This window comes from Cavia porcellus, unplaced genomic scaffold (genome assembly GCF_034190915.1).
Source record: "Cavia porcellus strain 051 isolate PalLab524CR breed Dunkin Hartley unplaced genomic scaffold, mCavPor4.1 scaffold_11, whole genome shotgun sequence".
Taxonomy (NCBI): domain Eukaryota; kingdom Metazoa; phylum Chordata; class Mammalia; order Rodentia; family Caviidae; genus Cavia; species Cavia porcellus.
The window spans coordinates 48,801,412-48,825,292 of record NW_026947494.1 but is presented as its reverse complement, the minus strand read 5'-3'; the positions used below and the strand labels follow the sequence as shown (position 1 = coordinate 48,825,292).

At 38.8% G+C, this 23,881-nt stretch overlaps 1 protein-coding gene across 4 annotated transcripts in view; it reads left to right on the top strand.

Annotated features, from left to right (window-relative positions):
- The first annotated feature begins 1,719 nt into the window (after nucleotides 1-1,719).
- Nucleotides 1,720-23,881, top strand: part of Pde4d (3',5'-cyclic-AMP phosphodiesterase 4D) — a 1,361,839-nt gene continuing 1,339,677 nt past the window's right edge. For 3 of the 4 annotated variants that reach the window (XM_063258681.1, XM_063258684.1, XM_063258683.1), the window contains exon 1: nucleotides 9,746-9,992. The gene's annotated coding sequence lies outside the window, so the exon portion shown is untranslated. Of the gene's footprint in view, nucleotides 1,936-9,745; nucleotides 9,993-23,881 lie in introns of those variants that run through there. The other variant, XM_063258692.1, reaches the window with a different exon arrangement.

The following is a 23,881-nucleotide window of genomic DNA, read 5'->3' as shown; positions in this document are numbered from 1 at the left end:
TATAATTATTTTATAGGCTACACAAGTGCAGGATCCTTTATGTGAAATACTTGAGACCAGAAATGTTTAGAATTTCAGATTTTGGAATATTTAGGTATATATAATATCTTGGAGCTACATTTTTTTGGTGTGCCTATATTTTGACTATGACCCATCACATAAGGTCTGGTATGAAACTTCCACTTGTGACATCATGGTAATGCATACAAAATTTTTGAATTTCGGATTTTTAAATTAGGAATTAGCAAACTGTGGAGAGTGAAAGTTATTTGTGATATAATCATTCAGAAAAATGACTTCCTAGTAAGTTTACATTTCAAAGGAAGCTAGGTCCTTTCAGTAGAGTGATTTTCATTCTTTTATTAAAATATTTTTATGAATATATTTTATTAAAAATATATTAATAAAAATATATTTTTATTAAATAAAAAGTTATTTTAAAAAACTGTTAAATAATACATAGTAAGTACATATTTGTGGAGTATAGTGTGATAATGAAATACATGTATACAATCTGTAATGATCAGCTCCAGGTAAATAGTGTATCCGTCACCACAAACACTTTTCCTTTCTCTGTGTTGGATGTATCTTCATTTCTAATAAAATACATCAGGGACTACAATTGAAAGTGACCTAGTGAAAATTCCTTCCTTTACTAACTTGAATTTTACCTGTATTGGTTAATATAAGAAGTCCTGCTTGGTTTGATCTGGTGTGAGGCAGGATACCATACAAGGCACAATTCAGCCTTTGACATCTGTTTCCTTGACTTCCCAGAGAGTTTCATGGGGTGTGTGGCTGCAACTCTGGCTTTTCCCTGCTCCTTAGTGAATGAACCCCATGCCTTGGGACACACTGGTTCACTGGGAAGCAGGAAGATGAAATCATTGCTTTGATTCAGTGTCTGTTTTCCCCTAGAGGACTTTGACAGCAAGGAAGTCTGTATTTTTAGAATTAGCATGCTCTGTTTCAATGTTGTGAACATTCATTTTAAATCTGCTATATTTAGTGAAGGTTTAATTATCCAAGTAGGGAAACTAGTTTTAAAGCATCACCTTTCATTCGTGGCTCATCAAAACAGTATCCCTTCCATTCTCCCACTGAGAGGCAATTTCAGCCACACCTGCTGAGAGCAACTCACGCAGAAATTATGCAGGGGCACAAGAGGCTGGTGAAGCCTACTTCAGCACAATCCCATGCCTGCACTGGCCCCTGCTCCTGCAACCTACCCTCTGTGGGCTGGCTGGGTTGTGGGGCTATGTATCTGAACCAGGGTTCATGGTGCATGCCATAGTGCATCCCTTCCCATGCCAGAAATTGTGTTCATATTTTCCAAAGTAGCACTCACAAAACAATCTCTTTGAGTCATTTTGCAGGTATGTAAGATGTGGGGGAACGGGCCTGAATGATGCAATTTCTTGCATTTTTGTGATATCAGCATTCCCTGATTGACTCCTTCTCTTCTTTGGGCAGGGCCTGCTCTAGGAAGTTGGGTCTGTGTGAGAAGCTGGATTGAGAAGATCCAGGCTGATGAGTCCCCTAGTGGGAGAGTGAGCAAGGACTTTGTTTAACTAACAGTGCTCCATTCACTTGGTTGGCAAATGTTTATTGGTTGGGTTTGGAGTAGCTACGGAGCCTGGCACGACATTAGTAGGGGAGAGATGCATGAATAGAAAAGAATTGTTCTGATAAGTGCATAATTACAGAGCGAGCGCTCAGAAGGAATGTTTTATGCAAAGGTGCCACAGAAGAATTTGATGTGCTTGGAACAGTGAAGGGGTGAGCTGAGATCGACAGTGGTGCATCTTCAATTTTTTGTGCACATGAATCATCTGGGGATCTTGTTAAAATGAAGATTCCTGTTCTGGACCTGGGATGGGCCTGAGATTCTGCATCCCTAATAGATTTCTATGGGATGCAGATGCTGGGCTATAGGTGAGTACCAAGGGATTCTGAAGGGTGAGGATGAGGTGAAGCAGAGGACTGGGGGGGGGGGAAGCAGGTAGCACAGGGGAGGGCAAACATGACATAGGCGACAGATAGTCTGCATGCTCTAATCACTAACCACTGAGACAGAGGGAAAGTAATTATTTCACCCTTTCCATGATCAATTCTCACGATATATGTTCCCTGACATTTCTCTCTTTTAAGGCTATTTTTAATACTTTGAAATTTATTTCACCTCTTTTAAATGCTGGGATTTCATTTAAAAGGGCAGACTAAAGATATATTTCTTCTACCTTTTCCTCAGAAGCTTCTAGAACAAAAAAGAGATGGGGGTCAAATATCTGAATTTTACCTTTGAAAAAACTCAAAGACTCAAATGATGATGTCTGGGAGGGGCTCCCAACGCACTAATCACATGTGGGCACAGAAAGACTCCAAGTGGGAACTCTTGTGAGCATACATTTTAGAGCTGGTGGGAAGCTATTCCCTTAAGTAGGTGCTACCTGCTTAAGGGCAAAAGCAGCCACCTCTTCTTTGGGATACAGGAATAACACACACATCTGGGGGTAACACAATGTCTGGATCCCATTTGATCTCAGAGGCAAGTAGGGGAAATGGAACTGAATGAAAACATGGAAATGCTACCTTTACTCTGTCCCTTGGTGAAGTTGGGTAGAACACAGAGGTGAATCATTGATTGAACCCACAGGACTTAATGAAACAGTGAGGAGGCTCAAATCAGAGCACTTGGAAACTCAGGGGCACTAATGGGAGGACACAGAGGGAGACAAACATAAGGCCGTAAAATACAGCTAATTCTATGAGTTGTGTCTGAAAACTCATTACATAAAAGTAGTACTTGCTTTTAAATGATCATTTTTAAATTGTAGAATGAGTAGTCTAAAACTTCCACTTAACTATTTTTAACTGTACAAAAGGGTGCCATTAATTACATGTATAATTTTGTACAACCATTCACATCTGCTGCCCAAAGGTCTTGTGTGCTCATATAAGTGGACTCAAATAATATTTGTTTTTATGTATGTGGGCTTCCTTTGCTTATATAGTATTTTCAAAGCTCCTCTGTGTTGTAGCATGCATCAGAGCATCATTTTTTCTTATGTGTGAATATCATAGATATATATATATATATATATATATATATATATATATAACGTTACATTTGTCTGTTAATCTGTTGTTGGACACTTAGATTGCTTCTACTTTTTAGCTATTTTAAATCATGGTGGTGAAGCTCTTTTGGGAGAGTGGAGTGGTACTGGATTGAACCCAGGACTTCTGCACTGCACTGAGCTGCCTATACTGAACTACATGCCCATTCATTCGTTTATATAGATGGGGGTCTTGGTAAGTCACTAAGATACCCAGCTGAGCTTATTCTTGTGAGTCCCCTGCCTCAGTCCCCTCAGTGCTGGATTACAGGTGTGTGCTCATTTGCTTTTAAAATGGAGCAAGTAGAAATAAAATAAGAAAGAACATAGAAATAATTAGAAGTGTGGAAAATTAAAGGTTATGAGACTTATTTACTCACCAATGTGAAAATAAATTTTAAAAAATGAATAAAATGTGTTGTTTTAAGAAAAGATAAGATTCTAAGACTGTCTGCAGAAAAGGTTGAAAATCTAAAGAGAAAATCAAGTATAAGAGGAAAGTAAAACTTATATCAAGAAGCTATTTTCCTCCCAAACTATTATGTATACATGCTTTCCTGAGTGAGCTCTTGTAACTTTAATGAATCAATCAGTGCAATGATTTTTAAAGTTCTAGAAAAACAAAAACCTCTAATTTTATTTTAGGAGGTGGAGATTATATTGGTTCCAAAGTCTAGTGCAATAAAAATAACACAAAGAATGTCTTTTAGGACTATCAGTGCAAAAATCTTCAATAGAATATTGGTAAACAAATTCCAAGGTGAAGCAAAAGAATGATAGGACCAAGTACAGTTCATTTCAGAAAAGGAAATAGTTAAATAGTATGAAATTTATTCACCAGATTTACCTTATTAACATATCAGAACTGCAAAAGCATATGCTCACACCATGGTTGCTAAAAATGTCTCTTATGAAAATTATTGATTATGAAAGTCATATTATAAAAGAACTAAATTCATAGTAACAATATATTTTCTTGTCTCAAAAATTGGCTCATCCTTCATGGCTAAACAGTAGAAAATTCACATTAAATTTAAAAAAAGGATGCTACTGTCCATGTTATTAAACATTGATCTTGAAGTACTGACCAATTTTTTATGTAAGAGAAATACGAGATGTACAAGTAGAAAAAGAGGCAAAATAATTATATTTGCAGATAATATAACTCTGCCTGAAAAACTCAAATATCACAGCCAACAGTAATAAACAAGAGAACTGAATAGTGTAGCTAGATAGAAAAATCGATAGCCTTTATACATAAAAGCAACAGTCACTGCCAGGATATAATGGAGAAAAGATCCACATGCTCAGAGAAGCCTATTCTGAAGTTACATGGAAAAATAAGGGCAGGAATAATCAGGAAAAATATTGAATCAGAATAGTAATGAGTAGCACAAATGGTCTGATGAGCACACAGTGAAATTGTCTCAATATTCTAGTCCTGGTGCACAGACAGCTACATCAATGGAACAAAAGAGAAAGTTCATTCCTTTTTATGGCACAGAAGGAAAATATTTTTGATGCTGAGCATGGTGGTGCACAGCTGTAACCTTAGTGACTCAGGAGGCTGAAGCACCAGGATTACAAATTTGAGTCCAGCCTGGGAAACTTGTGAGGCTCTATGTAAAGATGAACAAAGGCTGAGGATGTAGCTCAGTGGTGTAACACTCGCCTAGCATGTGTGGGGCCCTGGGTTCAGTTCCCAGCACTCCCCCAAAAGTTTTAGAATGTTGCTTAAATTGTTATGTTCTGACCTGTGCTGTTGTATTGTTATGTCCTCTCTTAAATCAATCTCTTTTTTTATTATATATTTTTTTATTTTTATTTTTTTAATTAAGGGAAAAATAAATAAAAAATAGTAACCACTTTGATTTCCTATTAACTTGATTTGAAGCCCTGTATTGCTCTCACTATCTTGTTTTGACTGATTTTTACTCTATTCTGTTTTGCTTGATAGTATCAAGTTTGAGGGTATAGGCAACTACTTTGAAGACAATAAGATTCACTATGATGCCTATTCTGGTTTGATTATTATCTTCTTTTGAAGTCCTGTAATGTCCCCAATGTTTCAGTTTTATTGGTTTTGTTCTGTACTGTTTTGTTCAATTTTATTATAACTGATGATATAGGCAATTCTTTTTAAGATATCAAGAGGCATTACAGTAACCATTGTTGATCACCTTGTATTCTGTTTGTACATCATGTACTATGTCCTTTTCCTTTTGATTTGACTGACTCTGTTTTGTTATGTCACATTTGGTTTTATTCTCTTCAAAAAAAGTGATAAGAACTGTGGGAGTAATAAAACCCAAAATGTATAATTTTTATTGTAAACAAGAGAGGAAAACAAAGTACTCTAAAGGATACAACTGCATGTATGTATATTTAAGTGTATAAGATAGATAACCATATTACTATGCTTTGTGGGATCATTGAACAGAACTGTTTGCAGTCTCACTGTTTGAATGTCCACTTTGTATGCTTTAATTTTGTAACTCGAACAAGTATTTCTAAGATGACAATATGTAATCTATTAACTAGTGATTTTTACTGTTTATTTTTTTTGAAATTCTATATTACTTGCAACTTTTTTCTTTTTCTCTTTAAATACAATAAAAAGAATTATTCTTCTGCATATGTTGTCCATAAAATATGTAGATATATAATGTATATGTGCACAGAACAGCTTTGAAAATTACTTAAGGAACTGATCATTACTGGGTGGCTAGATAGAAGAGGTAAGCAGGGCTATATTCCACTGTACTTTCTTGTATAACTTGTGAATTTCGTATCATTTGTGGTATTACTTCTTAAAAAAGCAATTTATCATCATCATCATTTTGGGAGATCAATATAAGATGTGACTAGGAAAAATATGTGAATAGAATAAAAAATACTAAGAGTGAGTATGAAATGACTTGTTTGCACCATGGTACGCAGGGGTGTGATGTGCTTAAATGCCGATGTCTGGAAGATTCCAGGGTCAAAACAACTTAAAAGGCTTCAGAGTAGAGTCATGGACATCAGTCTTCATCATTTCTTGAGTTTCCTCCCTCTTGCCTTTCATCTCTTCATTCAGTCTCCAGGGGGGAGGCGGGGTTGCTTAGATGTGGGGGCTTCACTGAAGCTGATGTTGCTTCTCTGATAAAATTCAAGAACCTTCCTGATAAACACGCAATTCACATCAAAGGCTTGTGTTTGCAAACAGAGCTGCAAAAAAGTCCCTTACAACATATGTATGGAAATGTGCTCCACATCACAAATAATCAATGAAATGCAGGTCAAAACTGCCAGATACTACCTTATGCCTGTTAGAATGGCTAGTAGAGAAAGAAAAGCCATAATCAGTATTGTTTAGGATGAGGAGAAAAGGTAATGTTTATATACTGTATGTTATATAACATATACTATATGTTGATGTGAAGATAGATAGGGGCAGCCTGTGGGAACAACTGGAGGTTTCCAAAGAGATAAAGCACAGGACTACTCTGAGAGCCAGCTATTCTTCCTCTGGGAATACAGCCAGAGGAAATGAAATCACCACGACCTCAGAGACAGCTCTGTGTCCATGTTCAGCACGGCATTATTTACAATAGCCAAGATACGGGAACAACCGCTGTCTGTCAATGGATGAATAAAGAAATTGTAATATGCAAATAAACATAGAATTGAGCCTTAAACAAAGGAAACCTTACCACTTGTGGCAGTATGAGTGATCTGGAGAACACCCTAAATGAAATAAGCCAGATGCAGAAAGAAAAACACTACATGGGCTCACTTATAGGTGGAATCTAAACAAAACAATGAAAATTCCAAAATAAAAAATAAGTAGGGAGTAGAAAGAGGGTTCCATGCAGTGGGAGGAGTGAGGGCAACAGGAAGATGGGGTCACAGGCACACGTTTTAGTGAGGTGGGGTTAGTAAGCCTGGAGACCCCAGGGACAGCATGAAGACTCCTATAGTCAGTAACTCTGTTTCAAACTGAGACTTTGCTGAGAGGATTTCTAGTACTTTACTTATATGTCTTAGTCACTTCCTTCATTGCTGAAACACAAATTATGCAAGTTAAAGGATGAAAGCATAAGAGGTTTATTTGGGCTCATTTGTTGCTGTTGTTGTTACTGCTGGAGGTTTCAGCCCAAGGCAGAAAGGCACAGTTGAAAGGGTCCGGCCAGGAAAGCTGCTTTCTCTGTGGTGGCTGAGAAGCAGAGCTTGGTGGAAAGTGGAGTCAGAGAAGAAGATAAACCCTTCCAGGTCATGCCTAAGTGAGCTGCCTTCAACCGGGCCCCACCTCCTGATAGCCAGTTTAGCGGCAGTGCGGTGAAGGGAAGTTGGCCATTTGTCATTGAAAGCTCTAAAAGGTTCACCATCACGGCTGTACTGTCACCATGACTGAGTCACCTTCTCCAGTCCCCACCTTATGAGCACATGAGACCTTTGGGGGACATTCTCACACACACACACACACACACACACACACACACACACAACACACGTAAGCATTTGTGTGGAGTAATGTTATTTGCTTGGCTGCATTAATTATTTCACTATGTATATCAAAACACGTATACCTGGGATGAGGGAAAGGAGAAAAGAAAGAAGGGAAAAATATATATGTATATACAAAAGAGATAATTATACCACAATTTCAGTTCATCAAAAAAGAATAGTTTGTGCTTTCATTGTTGGATCATTTTTTCCATTCCTATATCTTGTAATCTGAGCAGCTTCTTTGAAGATAACAGTGCACAATATATTAACCATTGCTAATCTCCTATTATGTTGTTTTGAAATTCTGTATCATTGTTTTTCTTTTTTTCATTTTAAAATTAAAAAAGTAAGTTTTTCAAACTTCTCTTTGAGATAGATTCCTACTCCAACTGCTCCCTTTGTCATCTAGAAGCACTAAAGCTTCCCTCACCCATACCCAATCTGTTTTCCATGTCTTCAAGAGAAAAATAATCTCTTGTTTCTTTCTGAAAAAATCCTGTCTTTTATTGGTTAGAACGTGCAATAGAACCTATCTAACTTGGTTTTCAGATGGCAACTCAGACACTGGATATATAGTATGTTGCCCTGTAGGAATATTCCCTTGGCAAAGCCTTTGATACTAAGCAGAGCAGTGGCTTAATGGAATAAATTTGAATCTTAAAGATCCTTTTCATCTGTCCCTTTGGGGAAAGGCCATGATATTTAATGGAAACAGCCAAGTCTTGAAGGACAAGGTCATCATCAAATATTTCCTGAGAGTCTACCAAGAACATGAGTCTTTGGCAGGTCAGTATGTAACATTCTGTGTTTCCCTGAAAAAAATACTTAACCAGAAAATAACCAGCCTTGAATACTAGAGATCAAAATTCCCAGCCCCACTCAGTTTTTCTTATCTTACCTGCCATCCTGGCTAGCCATTGAACAAGAAAATGATGAGGAAAAACCTTGTGTAAGACACTTAATGTGAAGTTGCAAAATCGGTCTCTAGTTTTCAAGACTGATTATTTCCTGGTTAGGTCTTATTTTCAGGGAAAGAGTGTGGCTACAGAGGGAAGTGGGGAGAAGCGTGACGTACAAGGACTCTACCTGGAAAACTTCCCCACTACCAGTTCCTTGAAGTTAACCTGGGCTGGGAGAGCTCAGTGTCTTCCCATTTCCAGGGCAGGAGGAGATCTTTAAGGGAAGCAGCACTGGCACTGGACTTTTGACTTGGGGAATATCCCGAAGCCTCTGAGCTCTTGGGTGCAACTTTCGTCCTCCTTAAAAAATGAGACAAACTTTGTTTTCCTTAAGCCATGGAATCTTCAAGTTCATTACAACGACTGAGGAGAAAAAATCTTACAATTTCATTCCTGAAATGGCTAAGCATTGATTAGAAATAGAAAAACTTGTCAAATGAAAAAAAAATTTACAACAGAATTTTTCCCTTTAAATGTATTTTGTTGCTATTTTAGGTGCTGGTAGCAAAAGGTGCAGAGGTAACGGATCTGACACAGCTAATTTATTGTGTTCTGCATGCAGCGGCAAGAATGCTTTTTCTGAAAAATCATTTTGCCTAGGTTCCTTTCTAGCTGAAATCCAAGCAGCTGCCCACAGCATTTGATTTCCCACAGCAAGTCATTCCAGGCAAGCTTGCTGTCATCTCTCACCTCCTCCTCCTCTGTACTTTCTCTCCATTAGCAGGTTTCCTCTTTCCTTCTATCATCAATTAGTGAGCAGGGTAAGAGGAAGTCCCCTGAGTGACATGGTCCCCGTGTCCTAAAGTTAGGGGTTGGAAGTAAGCGGGGTCGTGGTCCCACGTGGAGTGTCTCAGCCAGGGCGAGAATTAAGCAGCAGATAAACTTGAGAAGGAGAATAACCTGCCTCTGGCTTTGTTTTCCTCGCCCCTTAGGAAAGAAAAGCGAGTGGTGAGCAAGCAGATTCAGGGCTCACAGTGTTGCCACATGATGCAAGAAGAAATATGTATCTTTCAAGACCTAAATAAGATCTTTTTTTCAAAGTTGCCAATGCATCCAACACTTTCTCTTCTTGATACTAAATTTATTTTGAAATTGCAAATAACATAAGAGGAAGGCGTAAGATTTTTGTGACTATTCAAAAGCTGCATTTTTTTTTTTAGTAGCTCAAGCATTCTTAAACACTTTCCAGCTTATCATATGACCTGCGAGCATGTGCCTGTCCTCAGCTCAGAAAGCCAGTTAGAGCAAACTTATCTGCTTTATAGAGGGCAGGCTCATTTCCCTCTGTGGCCATCTCCTCCATCGGAAATCCTCTTCTGTGACATTTGACAGACTGTGAGCCTTCCTACCTCCGCGCCTGCGATGCCTGATTCCATCTGGATTGGACTGCTGCAGACATGCGGGGAGCCTCCTTATCCTAAAGGTATGGAGCAAAATACAGCTCAGAGTAGCAGATGTGGCAGACGGAGGAGTAACAGAAGTGACAACAAAACTAATAATTTTAATGATAGTAATAGCTAGTATTGAGCTCTTTTTATCTAGTGCATGTTTTATGTTCATGGCCTTACTAACTCTTTGGAGCAACCATACGAAGTGGGCATTATAAATCCAGTTTTATGGAAGGGAAACTGAGGCTTGGAGAGAGTTGTAAAGCCTGGTCACAGTGGCAACTGCTGGAGATGATAAACCTAGGCCGCCTGGCTCTCATAGCCTGTACTTGCAGCTACTCCTGTGTATCCACGTCACTTTGACCTGTGACTGTCTAGTGTTTCCCAGGAGAATTCTGCAGAAGTGTTTTCTTTTATTCTTTTGTACTATCTCAGAATACTGTGATAATAAGTGCTCAGGAAACATTTCTGCTCAAACTGCATGACTATAAGGCAGGCTGCATATGTAAGAAAATATAAACTACCCTAAAGAAGAGCAGATTCTGTCAAATGACTTCCTACTTGTGTTACCTGTCAGAAGTCTCAAGCAACTGTACCTGAACTGGCTACTGCAATTGAACTTGACACTTAAAACCACAGGGTACATCCCATAGGTTTTGTTCCAGTTGATTTTTTTGGGGGTCATTTTCTAGTCAAACTTTAAGGGCTTCAGCTGGCTAACAGGAATTCTAAATAAAGAAATACAGACAGTTCACTTAGAAGTCACTATAAGGACTAAAACAGATTTCAGAGCAACTTCCAATTAAAATCAGCATCTTAGTATTGAGTTGTTTTGGTATATTATTTAATTTTAATTTGTCCTAATGGCCTTTGGTTTCCTGCTTAATGCCAATTGAAGTAATAGATCAATTATCTGTACGTAGTGACTTATGTCTATTAACTCAGAGTTTTAAGGAAGAAACAAGATGGATATGTATTAATGAAACACAATTCTGTGTTGTCTTTTTTAAGCCCCTGTGGTCGGGGTCTTTCTCTGGCATCATCAGCACTATTTATGCAATTGTAATCAATAAATGTGTGTATTGTAGATGAGACTGTAATGCTTCTGGAATGTTAAATTTAGACACCTGAAGAATTTTGGTCTCAAGAGTACAGGAGTAATCAGTTTCAGTTCTTAAAGTGAATTGGGCTATATCTGTCATAGGGAAATAATTTGGCAGGAAGATTTTTAATAATCTAAATTTCTGTGATATGGAAATGAATGCCATCAGTGATCTCTCTGTCTCTCTCTTTCTCTTCCTTTCCTTTCTTGAGACTGGGTCCTTCTATGTAGTTCAGGCTGGTCTTGAATTCACTATTACCTCAAGCTTGAGGTGATCTTTCTGCCTCAGCCTCCTGAGTGCTGAGATTACAGGTGTGCACCACCATGCTGGGGGGTACTCCTTTCTTTAAATCAAGATGTGTATGGTACTTTGTTACTCTCTGTCTGGGTCAGGAAGAAGCTGTGGCCTTCTCTTCTGGCCCCATCTTTCTCTCATTTAGGAAACTGAAAATTTCTCCTTTCAGTTCTCTCTTTTAACTTCTGTCATTTTTGGAAGGTAACTTTCCCCAGCCCCTTGGAATGAAAGTGCCAAAGGAGGGAAAGACAAGTGCTGTGCAGGACTTACCTAGTTACCTGCAGTTACTTAGCCATCAGCACTGGCTCAACACTCTCTTCCTTTCCTAGTGTCCTGCTTTGCATGACACTGGTCAGGCTTATCTATAAAATAGGGACAACACACCTTACACAATTGACAAAAGGACTTGTGCAAAGCACTCTGAACAGTGGTTCCTACTTAGGATCATTTTCTTTCGTTCTGTGCTTCAGGTTTCTTGGCTTCCTATCTGTGCCTCTTCCCTTCCACATAAAATGATCAGATTCATCTTCCACTAGAGCTGTTTTGAGCTTAGTATATTAACAAATGTGAATACTTTTGTTTCTTTATACTCTTTCCCACATATTTTGCTACCTTTAAGTTGAACCTGGGTCAGGCCAATGTAGTACGGTTTTGAGGCATTTGTTCAGAGCCTGCAGAGATTAGTTCTGGTTCTGCTTATCCATTTTCTTTTTCCTCCCTACATTCCAAGCAAGGCTAGATCTTGCCAGACTAGTTTTTTTTTAGAATTTTGTATGTAGTTAAGGAGAAAGCTTGAGGTGGAGTAGAACCAAGCCCTGAGGACAATGTCTGGGAGACGTTCTGGTGGGAGGGTGTGAAGGGAACCAAGCAGGCAAGGGCTGTGTGATGTGACTGTGGCTGCCATGTGAAGGGAAAGGGCCTTTGTGTGGACCATGATGGCCTTGCACAGGGTTTGAATAATGCAAAAAGAGGATGTGATGTTTTGAAATTACTCCCCAGTGGCTAAGTTGTTTTTATGTGATAGTACTCCCTATGAGACAACAAAGCATGGTTTCCATTTGGGGCTTTCAATTTTGCTCTGATTTTACTTGATAGTACGAACCATACGGTTTATATTTCTAGACTTGATGTGTATAAATCCTCAGTAAATTCTTGAGCTAGGGGTTGTAGTTACAGTTCAGAGTTGGACCATGTGTTGAGAGCATGCGCAAGGCCCTGAATTCAATCCCCAGCACACATATATGCACACACACAACACACACAATTATTAATGAGCTGATTGTTTCATGCACAAATGTGTGTTGAATCCTTCTGGTTTCCTTAGGTACCAGGAGCAGAGACGTACAAAAAAGAAGTCCCCACATCCCTCACAGAGCAGAGGCTCCCTTGTACATGCGTGTTTGCTGTCTCTAATGGTTGAACAGGGGAGCCTGGAGAATAGCATCTCTCATACCCACAGAAACAATGCTGGCCTACTACATTGACTCTGCAAATCTCACTGTGTTGAGCTGGGGATTTAGCTCAGTGGCATAAGTGCCTGCTTGGTAAGCACAAGGTCATGAGTTCTATCCCCAGTGCCACAAAAAAAGAAAAAAAAAGATTTCGATTTCACTGTTTTATTTATCTAATGGTGCTGATGAAGCACTTAGAATTCATTTGTTTCATTTTCTAATTATTAATTTCTACTGCTGTTTTTACTTCTCTTAGCTGCCATTTACCTGATTTCCCTAGAACTAATTAACATCAATAATAGGGTTTTTTTGGTAAATATATTTGTATTTACTGACATGGAAGTGGCACCTGTTAGCAAGGTGGGGGTTCACAGTGGTTAAATTAACAGAGTACTTACAATCTTGCATTGATCATAAATTAACAGAGTACTTGGAGTTTATGTTTTGTAGCTTACAGTATAAGTGGTTTGCCTGTGGTCACACATCTAGTTGGTGTAAAATTATCCTAATTTTGCAATTTATCTCATTATGCATGTGTACTGATTGTTGTTTCATTTGTATTCTGTGGCAATCTCTCTGACATAGAACAAAAGTGCAGACATTCATGTCTTTATTTTTATGCCCAAATTATTGCTAGTGCTCAAATTATTGCTTAAGGATGAAAAATTTATTGGAAAAATGATTAAACAAGATATTAGTCAGGGTTTTCCAGAGGAACAGAACCAACAGGAAACACATAGATACATAAGAGATTTATTATAGGAATTGGCGTATGTGCTTACAGAGACTGAGAAGTCTCACAATATGTTGTCTGCAAGTTGGAGAGCCAGGAAAGCTGCCAGTGTAATTCAATCCAAGTCCGAGGGTCTGAGAACCAGGGAGCTGTTGGTATAACTCCCAGTATGATGCCAAGGGCCTGAGAAACTTAAGCGGGGGATTGCTCCTGGGGTAAGTCCCAGAGTCTGAAGGTCCAAGAACTAGGAGGTCCAGTGCCCAAGGACATATGATATCCAAAGTTCAAGAGAAAGAACGGTCAGCTCCTTTGTCTTTTGGTTCTAATGGAGTCTTCAGCAGATTGAATGACATTGTCCACATTAGATTTACTAGATCTTGTTTACTCAGTTTGCTGATTCAAATGCCAGTGTCTCCCAGAAATACCTCATAGACACACCAGATATAATATTTTACTGGGTATTGGGGTATCCCTTAACCCAGTCAATTTGACACATAATAACTATTTCCAATGATAATAATGAAAAAGAAAAAAACTTGGAATTTTCCTTGGGTTCTCAGTGAAATAATTTGCCTACTATAATACATATAACAAATAAAATATGTTCATTAATTAGCATATATTACTGACCTAGGTACCATACTGAGGTTTAGATGAAGACAAAGCAAGTGTTCTAAAGATAGAGCCCTTAAGATAAATGTATACATGGTTGTAATGCAAGGTAGAATTTAAATGCTCCAAAGAAGATCTGAGTTCATAACTAAGGCAAATCAGAGAACGAAACTGTCACACATTGTGAGAGAATGAAAAAAACCTGCAAAGAGGAGATGACTTTTGACCTAAGCCTTGAGAAAGCATCTAAATTCAAGAGATAAAATGAAAGGAGGGGACAGATGGCAGAGTGGGCAAAGGGAAAAATAGGAAATAGGAGTTAGTTTTGGGGAATTGCTTGGAGTCTCTCTTAGCTGGAGCTTCTACAGTGAGCTGCATGTACATGAAGAGGATGATACGAAGTCAGGAGAGCAAGGCAGGGGCCCAGCCAGCTTCACCTGTGTAAGTTCATGGCCTGTGCTTGGTTCACTGACCTTATGGTTTTCAGAATTAGAAGTGATAAAATTAGGTCTTTGTCAGCAGGAGGCGGGCTTGTTTGAAGGGTGGGAGAAAGGAGTGAGATAAGTTGGAGGGGTGATTTCAGCAAATGGGTGTTGAGCAAGGAAGTCACAGCGAGAGGTAGCAGAGGTGAAAAGGCTGGTGGATGACACAACATGGAAATGCAAGATTGTAAAGAGATAGACAGAGAGCTGCCACTACTGGCGTACCTTTTGCACTCACCACAACCTATTTACATTTTGTGTGCACGCATTTTCTCTTCAAGGCTGTGAGCTCCTAGGAAACAGGTCCCATGTAATCTTCATTGACAAAGTGAACATGGCGGATGCTTGCTAAATGTATGTGGGATAAATGAATGGAAATTAGAAGGCCTGGCTTGGTGATGGCTAAGATATTGGTAGCAATAATAGGTTTGTTTCTTGGAACTTGGAACTGTGGTCTATATTTAGATACTGTTTCTAGGAATAGATTATGGAGAGAACTGGAGAACAATTGGAAGCCACAAAGTGATGGTAAAATGCAGCAGAGATAATGTGCTCTGGGGCAGAGACTGCTGTCCTTGCTTTCTTCAAGATGTTGGGTGAGACTGGAGCGAAATTTGCATGGTGTCCGCAGGGAATGTTGGGAGGTGAAGCAAAGCCTGGGAGGATGGGGGACGGGAAGGCCATTTGAGCTGTGTTTACCTACGGGCTGGCAGGGAAGGGGCAGGGAAGAGGGACGTGGCACAAGTGGGCTGCAGTGGAGGCCGAGTTGGTGTGGGCTGTGCAGTCACATCCTGGGTTGATGGGCTATCCTTTTTCTGATTTGCTTGGTGGTTTCTGTGACTTTACTTTCTCTCAACTCAACTTTCCCTTGTGCACAATGAGTTTAATAATAATGATAACTGCACTAATGCACCTTAGAACAGGACTCAAAGTATCCTATAAGCATTAAATCCTCCTCTTATTGAAATTTGCTAGAACTAAGGCCACGTTGAGTTTTTTTTTTTATCCCATTTAATCCTTAACTATGACAACAGGGGTGATACTGTGTCCATTCCATGTGTGAGGGAAGTGGGGCACAGACAGGTTTCATCATTTCCTAGGTTCCCTTAGCCACTAGAGATAAAGCTTCCCTATGATGGGGTCTTGCCCCATCCATCTCGGCCTAAGCCGCACACTTTCCACAATAACACACAGTCCAAACCTGGTAGACAGGGTAAGACCACTCGCTGAGCAGATCAGATCAGATTTAATCAATACTAAGAGGCTGTGGCTGACTTTGGGGTAGGGGATTCTGAGGATATAGCATGTTGAATTCCTCTGGCAGTTTGCAAAAGAGCAGCCAAGATGAGAGGACTGAAAATCCAGACCAGAATTGGTGAGGTGTGGCAGATTTCAGCACAGCCCTTATAGGGGGATTAGCTAGCTCACTGTGTTTGGCAGTTAAGGTGGAGATGGTGCATAGGATAGAGAGCAGCTGGGGTAGAATACTTGGGGTGGAGCCTGGTATTTCCCCTTGAAAGTTTCAAACAGCTGACTCCAAGAAAATATTGATACTCTGAACGCTCACGAAGAAGCTGAGAGGGGAGAGTCTAGCTCTGCTCTCTTGTTGTTGTAGGAGATCTCTTCTAGAACAGTGTTCTCTCTAGAGATCTGTGCAGGATCATCACAGCAGGGCACTTCCCTCACTCTGAGGCAGCGAGGATCTGAAGGAAACACACTCTTTACTTCCCCATCAATCTAATCTTGTCAGTTTTCCTTCCTTACAGAAGGAAGTTGATCTTTCCTTTCTTTCCTGGAACAGGATGTTTTCTGGACACAATCAGCACATGAACTCCTCTTTAAAAAGGAGGCTTGCTTACACCTTACCTTACTTCTCATCTGGAAGAGAGTGCGGTGGTTTGCATTTGGGAAGTTAGAGAAATCAGTTCTGTTGACTTCCTGCTTTCTATTTCGGGGCGCTGAGCAGCACTTCCCGTTTGTTCGAGTGGGACCAAGAAGAATACATAAAGCTGCAATTTCTCCTGGAGTGCCTTTGCCATGGAGATAAAGTAAGTTAAGCTCTGGGGCGTTTGTCTTCAAGTTTGTCCTGTATCTGTTTTGTTTTAATACGACAAGGAATGAAATAAACAGAGCATTTTGATTTCTTCCTTCAGATCAGAGTCCCAAGGCTCTAGTGCAAATTTCCATGCATCCAGGAGTGCAAAATCTGCTGCTCAGACTGAGCTCTTGGCCAGATTTGGAGGTCACAGTGGCAGCTCCCTTTGGCAGTTGTGATTATTATCTGTGGGTTGTTTTCTTTAGGTTTCCTGTCTAAACATTTTACCTTATCTACTAATAGGTGAAATAAAAGGGGGAAAGGAAAGTAGATCTTTTTAGTTTTTCTTCTCCCCTCCCCATATCTCTCCTCTTCCCTTTTCTATGTTTAGAGTTTAAAATTATGCTCACTTTTACTGTCTCACTTGCTTCCTTCATCGCACTCTGTGAGGTGGATATTATTCCCATTTTACAGAAGTTGAAACTGAGTTTTCAGGGACTTTGCCAATGTCACTCAATTAAATTCAACACTGGAAATGAAACTCTAGTTCTTGTCTTCAGGCGCTTTGCCCCATACCACATTGCTTTTCTGGTGGAAGTTGGAGTGTGAAGAATACTGGCAGGAAGGGGAAGTGGTGGCTGGATTAGAAGTAGTGGCTCGGGCAGAGCTCATCTACACTAGGATTATGTACTCTCAGGAGTGAAATAAAAGGTGTCAACTAATTATGTGACCATAGCCTTCTTCCAGCATGTAGGTTCTGTGGGTCTCATTTTGTGTCATGCCTTGAGGATGATGTGACTTGTTGAAGTTAGTCACTGCGTGTGGGGAGAATAAGAAATCAGGTAGACCTGGCTGTATTTCACGCCTCATATTTAGGGGATGGCTGGCTTTTTTGTTGGAGGAAAACCTGAAAGTGGTAGCAATGGGCATTTTTCCTGCATCACAATTCTTGAGAAGTCAAATAGGGATGAGGGGAATTAATTGTTAGTGTTGATTTGAGTGCCTAAAGAGTCCTGGTGATAGGAAAATGGCTCAGAATTAGTGGCTGCTTAGAAGAAGCTGATGACAGAGCTCTATTTCTCTACATTTAGAGAAGAGAAGATTGTGACCAGTGAGGGAGACCTGTAGAAGACTTTCCTGCCCATCTTGCCTGGCATGCCTGTGAGATGAACTTGTTCTGGCTGGATTCTGTCTCTGCTCTGGACTCTAATTCTGAAGGAGTCCCTGGGACTGTGCACATCACCGGGCTGTCCTGATAGACAGTGAACCCCAAGGAGCTTTTGTGCCAAGGGCCAGGGCCAGCAGGTGTTCTCCTGACCTAGTCTGTGGGCAGTACCCAGCCTAGGCATTGCCGCTCTTCCAGAATCAAACCCATTCCTCTGCAGGCTCAAAGCAAAAGTGCCTGGCTGGGTGATGAGTGGGGCACTGGCTGTGGGATCCTGGCCTATCTGTTTTATGGATATGAGAGGACAGTGAATGAATGAAGAGGAAAATTAAAATTGGCACAAGGATAGGTTCACAAACATAGGCATGGCCCCCCAGAAGTCTTGTACTGGAGCTAGCAGCTGGGAGAGGATTTTGAGATTTGGAAAAGAATCTCAGAATTCTTAGTCTAAGGCAGAAGATAAAACAAAGAAAAATCAGACTCATGGAATTCAGTGAGCTGGGACAGAGAAGGGATCATAAAGATGTAGGACAAATGACAGTGGAGGTGAGAAGGGACAGTCTTGCAACTGACCAGAAACTAAAGGCTGCATGCAAGGCAGAGTTTTAAAGTAACATGCACTGGATCAAAGTATGTTATATTCAAGTCCAAATATAGTGTAATGAAATTCCTTATCCTATGTAACTAATATGCATTGGAAAAATTTTTAAACAGTCTATGACAGAGTGTTTGTAAATTAACTTACATTTTAAAGATAGGAAGGAATCTCACCACTTAAACTTCATGCAAACTACTTTTGGCAAAAAAATTATTTTAGGGAGTAGTCTTCCAATGATTAGTTTCAAATCTCTGGATTTTAATGTGTTTGCTTAAAATAGTATTCAGAATTTCATCCTTTTCTTGGGAGTGGATTAATGTTTTTTAACTCTTACATATGTGGTACACAAAATCTTTAGCCAAGGATAGTAATTAATTATTTCCCAACTCATTTTACTGTTGAGATAACTAAAAGTCTTTTTGGGGGGGACTAGTTCATAGATAAAATTTAAACAAAATGAAAAAGTTTTTTCTTCCAGATACTGTGCTTTTTCAAGGAAAGTCTTCAACAAAATTTTGGAGTCAGTAACTAACGGAAATCCTCCCAACAGTGACGCTCAGCCTCTGAGTCTGGCTTTTGGAAAATGAACATTATTCTCTTTTTCTAAACAGGATGCAGTGAGCTCAATCATTTGTACTCTGAACATATCTGGTCTGTGTTAGTATGCCTGCAGCAGATTTCATACTTGTTGAAAAGTGGCTGGACTCAAACCAGCACATTCAGAGGTCAATTGGTGGTTCTTAAACTTGCAGAATTTTCACTCTTTTATTGTCATGGATTTTAACCAAACGGTCATTTTAGGGAGGAGAGTCTGTATACTGTATTTGAACTTTCTGACCTTTCTGTCCTTAAGTTTTTGTAATGTTCTCAGGGTTTCCTGTGAATGAAAATGATCTGAGAAAGAACTTCTCAACCATCATTTGGAAATGAGTGGGAGCAGGGGCTGGGTTCTGTTTATATCACTAACTTGACCAGGCTGTGGTGTGACTGGCATATCACATAAACTGTGTGTACATGTTGGTCTGAAAATTGTCTCTGCTCAGGTTGGTTAGTAATGGCTAGCCCTCTTTCTCTCCCTTCCTTGCCTTTCTACCTATGAGAAACTTTTTAAGTTTCTAAAACACCTACGTGGAAAAGCCACCAATTGAGCCAGTGCTCAATATTTAGTGGAGATATTTGGTTGTCTCTCATCCTAGATTGAGCATCTCCCTGGACTTGGGAATTCAATGCTGTTTTTTACTTTAATTACTTTGGATGCATGGAGAAAATGGTTTATTTATTTACTTATTCGACTATTCTGTTCACTAGTCTTTTGGATGTGTTTCCCAAAATAAGGTTGGGGACTGACCTGTTTCAAATAAGTTGAGTAAATTTTAGTCTCCTAATAATGAAGTTCCTCATATTTTGGATTGGTGTCCTAATGGTCCCCTAGAAAGCTTCCAACATTTTTTTATAAGGTCCGCTTTGGAAGCTACTTTGGGAATATCTTCCTAAAACAGAAAACTTTCTGATTCTGATACTGGATATTTTTTTAAAAATCCAAAATGGCTACCATAATATGTCTTGTTATCTTTCAAATAGCTGCTCTTGCCATCAGATTTAACATAATCAAAGAAAACAAAAGAGAATAAAACCCAACCCCAAAAAACAATGAAAATGATATGGTTTCTTGGCCGGGATTGCTTCCTGGTGAGGCCTGGATATCATCCCCCCCCCCCCATGTAGTCTGGGTGTGGGGCTGACTCGCTGACAGGTTTGGCTCTGGCTATCCCCACTCCAGCAGTAGCTGGCACATAGTGTTGCTTTCCAGACAGGGATCACTTCCTGGTGAGGCCCCTGGTTCTCTTCCCCACCAATACTGGGCATTTTTACAAATGTCACACAAAAGTTCATAGGCTAAGACATTGAGAGTTCAAATAACAAGAATCAACTGCATAAACATTTTATTTAAGCTAAAAAGAGATGCAACCATATGCAAGTTTATATACTTCACAGAATTAGTCACTTCAAATAAAATTGAACTTTTAAAATTTGACTTTTAAGACACTGTTCTCTTTTGTTTAGAACAATATTCTAAACATATTTTTTTTTGTTTAGAATTTTGTCAGTCTATTTGAGCAGATATTTACTGGTGAATATGTTGCACTAATTAGAAATAGTTGAGTTAGACACAGTTTTGTACCTAAGAAGCTCCCAATCTATGTATAGAAGAAAGGAGGGTGCAGCCCATGCTATTGACATTGCTTTGTATTCTGGAGCTGATAGCAAACAGACAGAGTTGGGGGAGGTCCTGCCTACTTCTGAGCATTAAGGAACCCAGCCTGGTTAGAAAGTAGGAATGGATTTTCCACAGAACAAATATCTACAGACTTCTAGTGAAGGTTGGCATTATTTTAGAGCTCTGTGGATTTGCAGATAGAGAGATCCTAGATACCCAGCATATGACAGGGACTCACACATGTTTAGAGGTAGTGCTATAACTGGAAACTAAGCCTTATAGCTCAGGATGGACACTGAACCATGCATTCTTATGTCCTTGAACTGCTTGCTAGAGTCCAGAATTACAAATGAGCTCAGTCAGGGATTATACCTCGGTGAAACGTGTAGAAATCAGACTGAGATTATTTCATGATGCATTTCAAGGCGTCTGCTTTTCTATATATAAAGATCTTTACAGAAAGAAGTCCACAGATTTCATGAGATTCTCAAAGAAATTTATGATTCTAAAAATGCAGGAGAACCTCTATTTAGAAGTTGATTTTATATCACAAACAGCAAACTAGATCAGGTTAAGGATGCTTTTGACATTGTATTTTGCATTCCTATTAATCTAGTAGGAAACCTCTCTTTTTAATTCTCTTATTGTGTGTATTGTGGTAAAACAAAACTTCCTGTGCTGTTAGACTCAGTAGAACTTGGTAGATTTCTAAAAAATACATTTTGCACTTTTAAAAATTTATTTTTCATTTTTAAAATTTCTTTTTTTATCTCCTTTCCATGCCCTCCTTTCCTCTTCTCTCCATATCTTATCCTCTTTGCCTTTTAGGAAAGATTTATCTGCCTATTTCCTATTATCTGTCTTTTATTTTGCTTTTTATTGTTTTTTTTTTTTTTGGATTTCTCACATAAAAGAAACCATCTGATATTTTAAATTCTTTATTGCATTTATTTCACTTAACAGTATGGTCTCCAAGTGCATCCATTTTCCTATAGATGACTCAGGTTTACCCTTCTTTATGGTAGAGTAGCACACAATTGTGCATAAATGCCACATTTTCTTTATCCATTTATCTGCAAATGGTCATACAAAGGGTGCTTTAAAGATTTAGCTATTGTGCTGTTATAAACATGGTATACAGGTATCACTGGATGTCTAACTTTTAGAAAGCACTAGAAAGAGAATAACTGAATCAAATGGAATTTCTAACTTTCAGTTTTTTGAGGAATGTCAGTGCAGATTTCCCGGATGGTTGTACTAGTTTACATTCCCACTAACAATGTAGGCCTTTATTTTCCCTGCAGGCTCACCAACATTAGTTTTATCTGATTTCTTGATGATAATCATTTTTTCTGGAGTAAGGTGGATTCACAGTGCTGTTTTAATTTGTATTTTGCTAATAGCCAGTGATGTTGAACATTTTTTCATTTATTGGTCATTTGTACTACTTTTTCTGAGAATTGTCTATTCATTTCAGATGCATATTATTTGACTGGCTTTTTTTTTTTTTTTGAGGAGTATCATGAATACATTCTAACCACAAAGTACTTAGAGAAAGCAAATAACTAAAAATTATTTATGAAGATATTCATAACACTCTGTAATACAAAAATTGCTAATTGAAATAATTGTCTAAAATTATATTGAGAAGCCATTTAATATGATACAAAATATCACAGCATAGTATAATCACAATTTGTATAGATAGGGCCAGAAAAATATATATTGGCAGAAATTATCTTTTGTTAATAGAACAAAGAACAAGTGTTTGTTTTTCTTCTTTATTCTTTTGTTGTTGCTGACTTTTTCAAGTTGTCAAGATTACCATATATTTTCATAGCCAGAAAGATGGTAACTCTTATTTGGTGGTCTGATTTTAATTGTGATTTACCAAAACAAAATATTGACCTTATTGTTTTAATTTCTACATTTCAAAATATAGAGATTAAATGCCCCATCACTCATTGGGCTGAAAGTTAAAGTGGGACCTCAGTTATTCTGCATTTATTCAATCACAACCTTCCTTTCTATGATATTATTACATTTTAAACTTTGTACTCAGCTCTGTGTGATTTGATCTTTGTCTTGTTCCTTCTCTTTTTGTCTTACATCTAAATTCTGTCTGTTTTTCTTCGGTAGCCTTAGTGTCTTCTTTTTCTTTTCTGGGGATACAGTATGTTCTATTCAGTTGTTCAGATATTCACTACCCTCCTTGTTTCTTTTAAAAATTTATAAGGGAGAGAAAGCATTCATGAAATAGTCTTTTCTTAATGTCAGAGTCTTGATAATATACTGAATTAATTTTTTAACATTTATTCCCTTTGAAATTTCAAAACTATTTTTCCATTATGCCAGAAACATGTGTATATGTGTGTTCATAGTTGTGCATATATTTATATGGACTCACATGAATTCATTTTTGTGTTTGTGTGTGCACATATATGCCAGTATGTGTGAATTCGTATTCTGCTGCTTTCAGGTCAGCAACTGTGCTGTTTCTTATATACTCTGTGGAAACAGGAGCTCAATAGTACTGACTTCCCCTCTACCTATCTCTGATTAGCTTCCTTTCAGAGTTGGCCATCAGGGCCTCAGACTGTAGCCATAGGAGAAGAACCAACAGGCAGGCATCATACTTTAAAAGCTCTGATGAAGATATGCAAATTGAGTTGGTTGTGAGGGTTCTCTGGCTGCTACTTGAATGACAGAGACAGGAAGAAGGGCTTTTTAATTTCTCTAAAAGTCTTTTACTTAGTAAAAAGATATATACATGAGATAACATAGTGGAACTCCAAATGTTTACAGTGTATGTGAATTCAGACTGGATTGAAATGGCAGCTTAAGGAAGCAGAGAATAGGCATCAAATCTAAAGGTTCTTTGGATTCAAAATCAAGGGCAAGATTTATAAGATGAACATTTGAAAGTGACATTGGAATTCAAAGTAAGTATTTGTAATTGAAGCTCTATGCTTATTTTATTTTCATAAATCTAAGATCTGGTTTTGAAACTAGCTCCAGGGTACATCCATCAGCACTGAACCTTGAAAATTTGCCTGTTAAATCAAAAGTGTGATGAAAAGCACAAGACAAATATGACACAGCCTTGCAAAGTGCAGACACCCATGGCTGCACTGTGGAGTGTTTCGCTTAATGTCGCGTGATGCAGAAAAATGGACCCTGCTCTTCTGTCTGTGATGGAGGGCTCCCCCTTCTCCAAGCAGCGGACAGAGCTG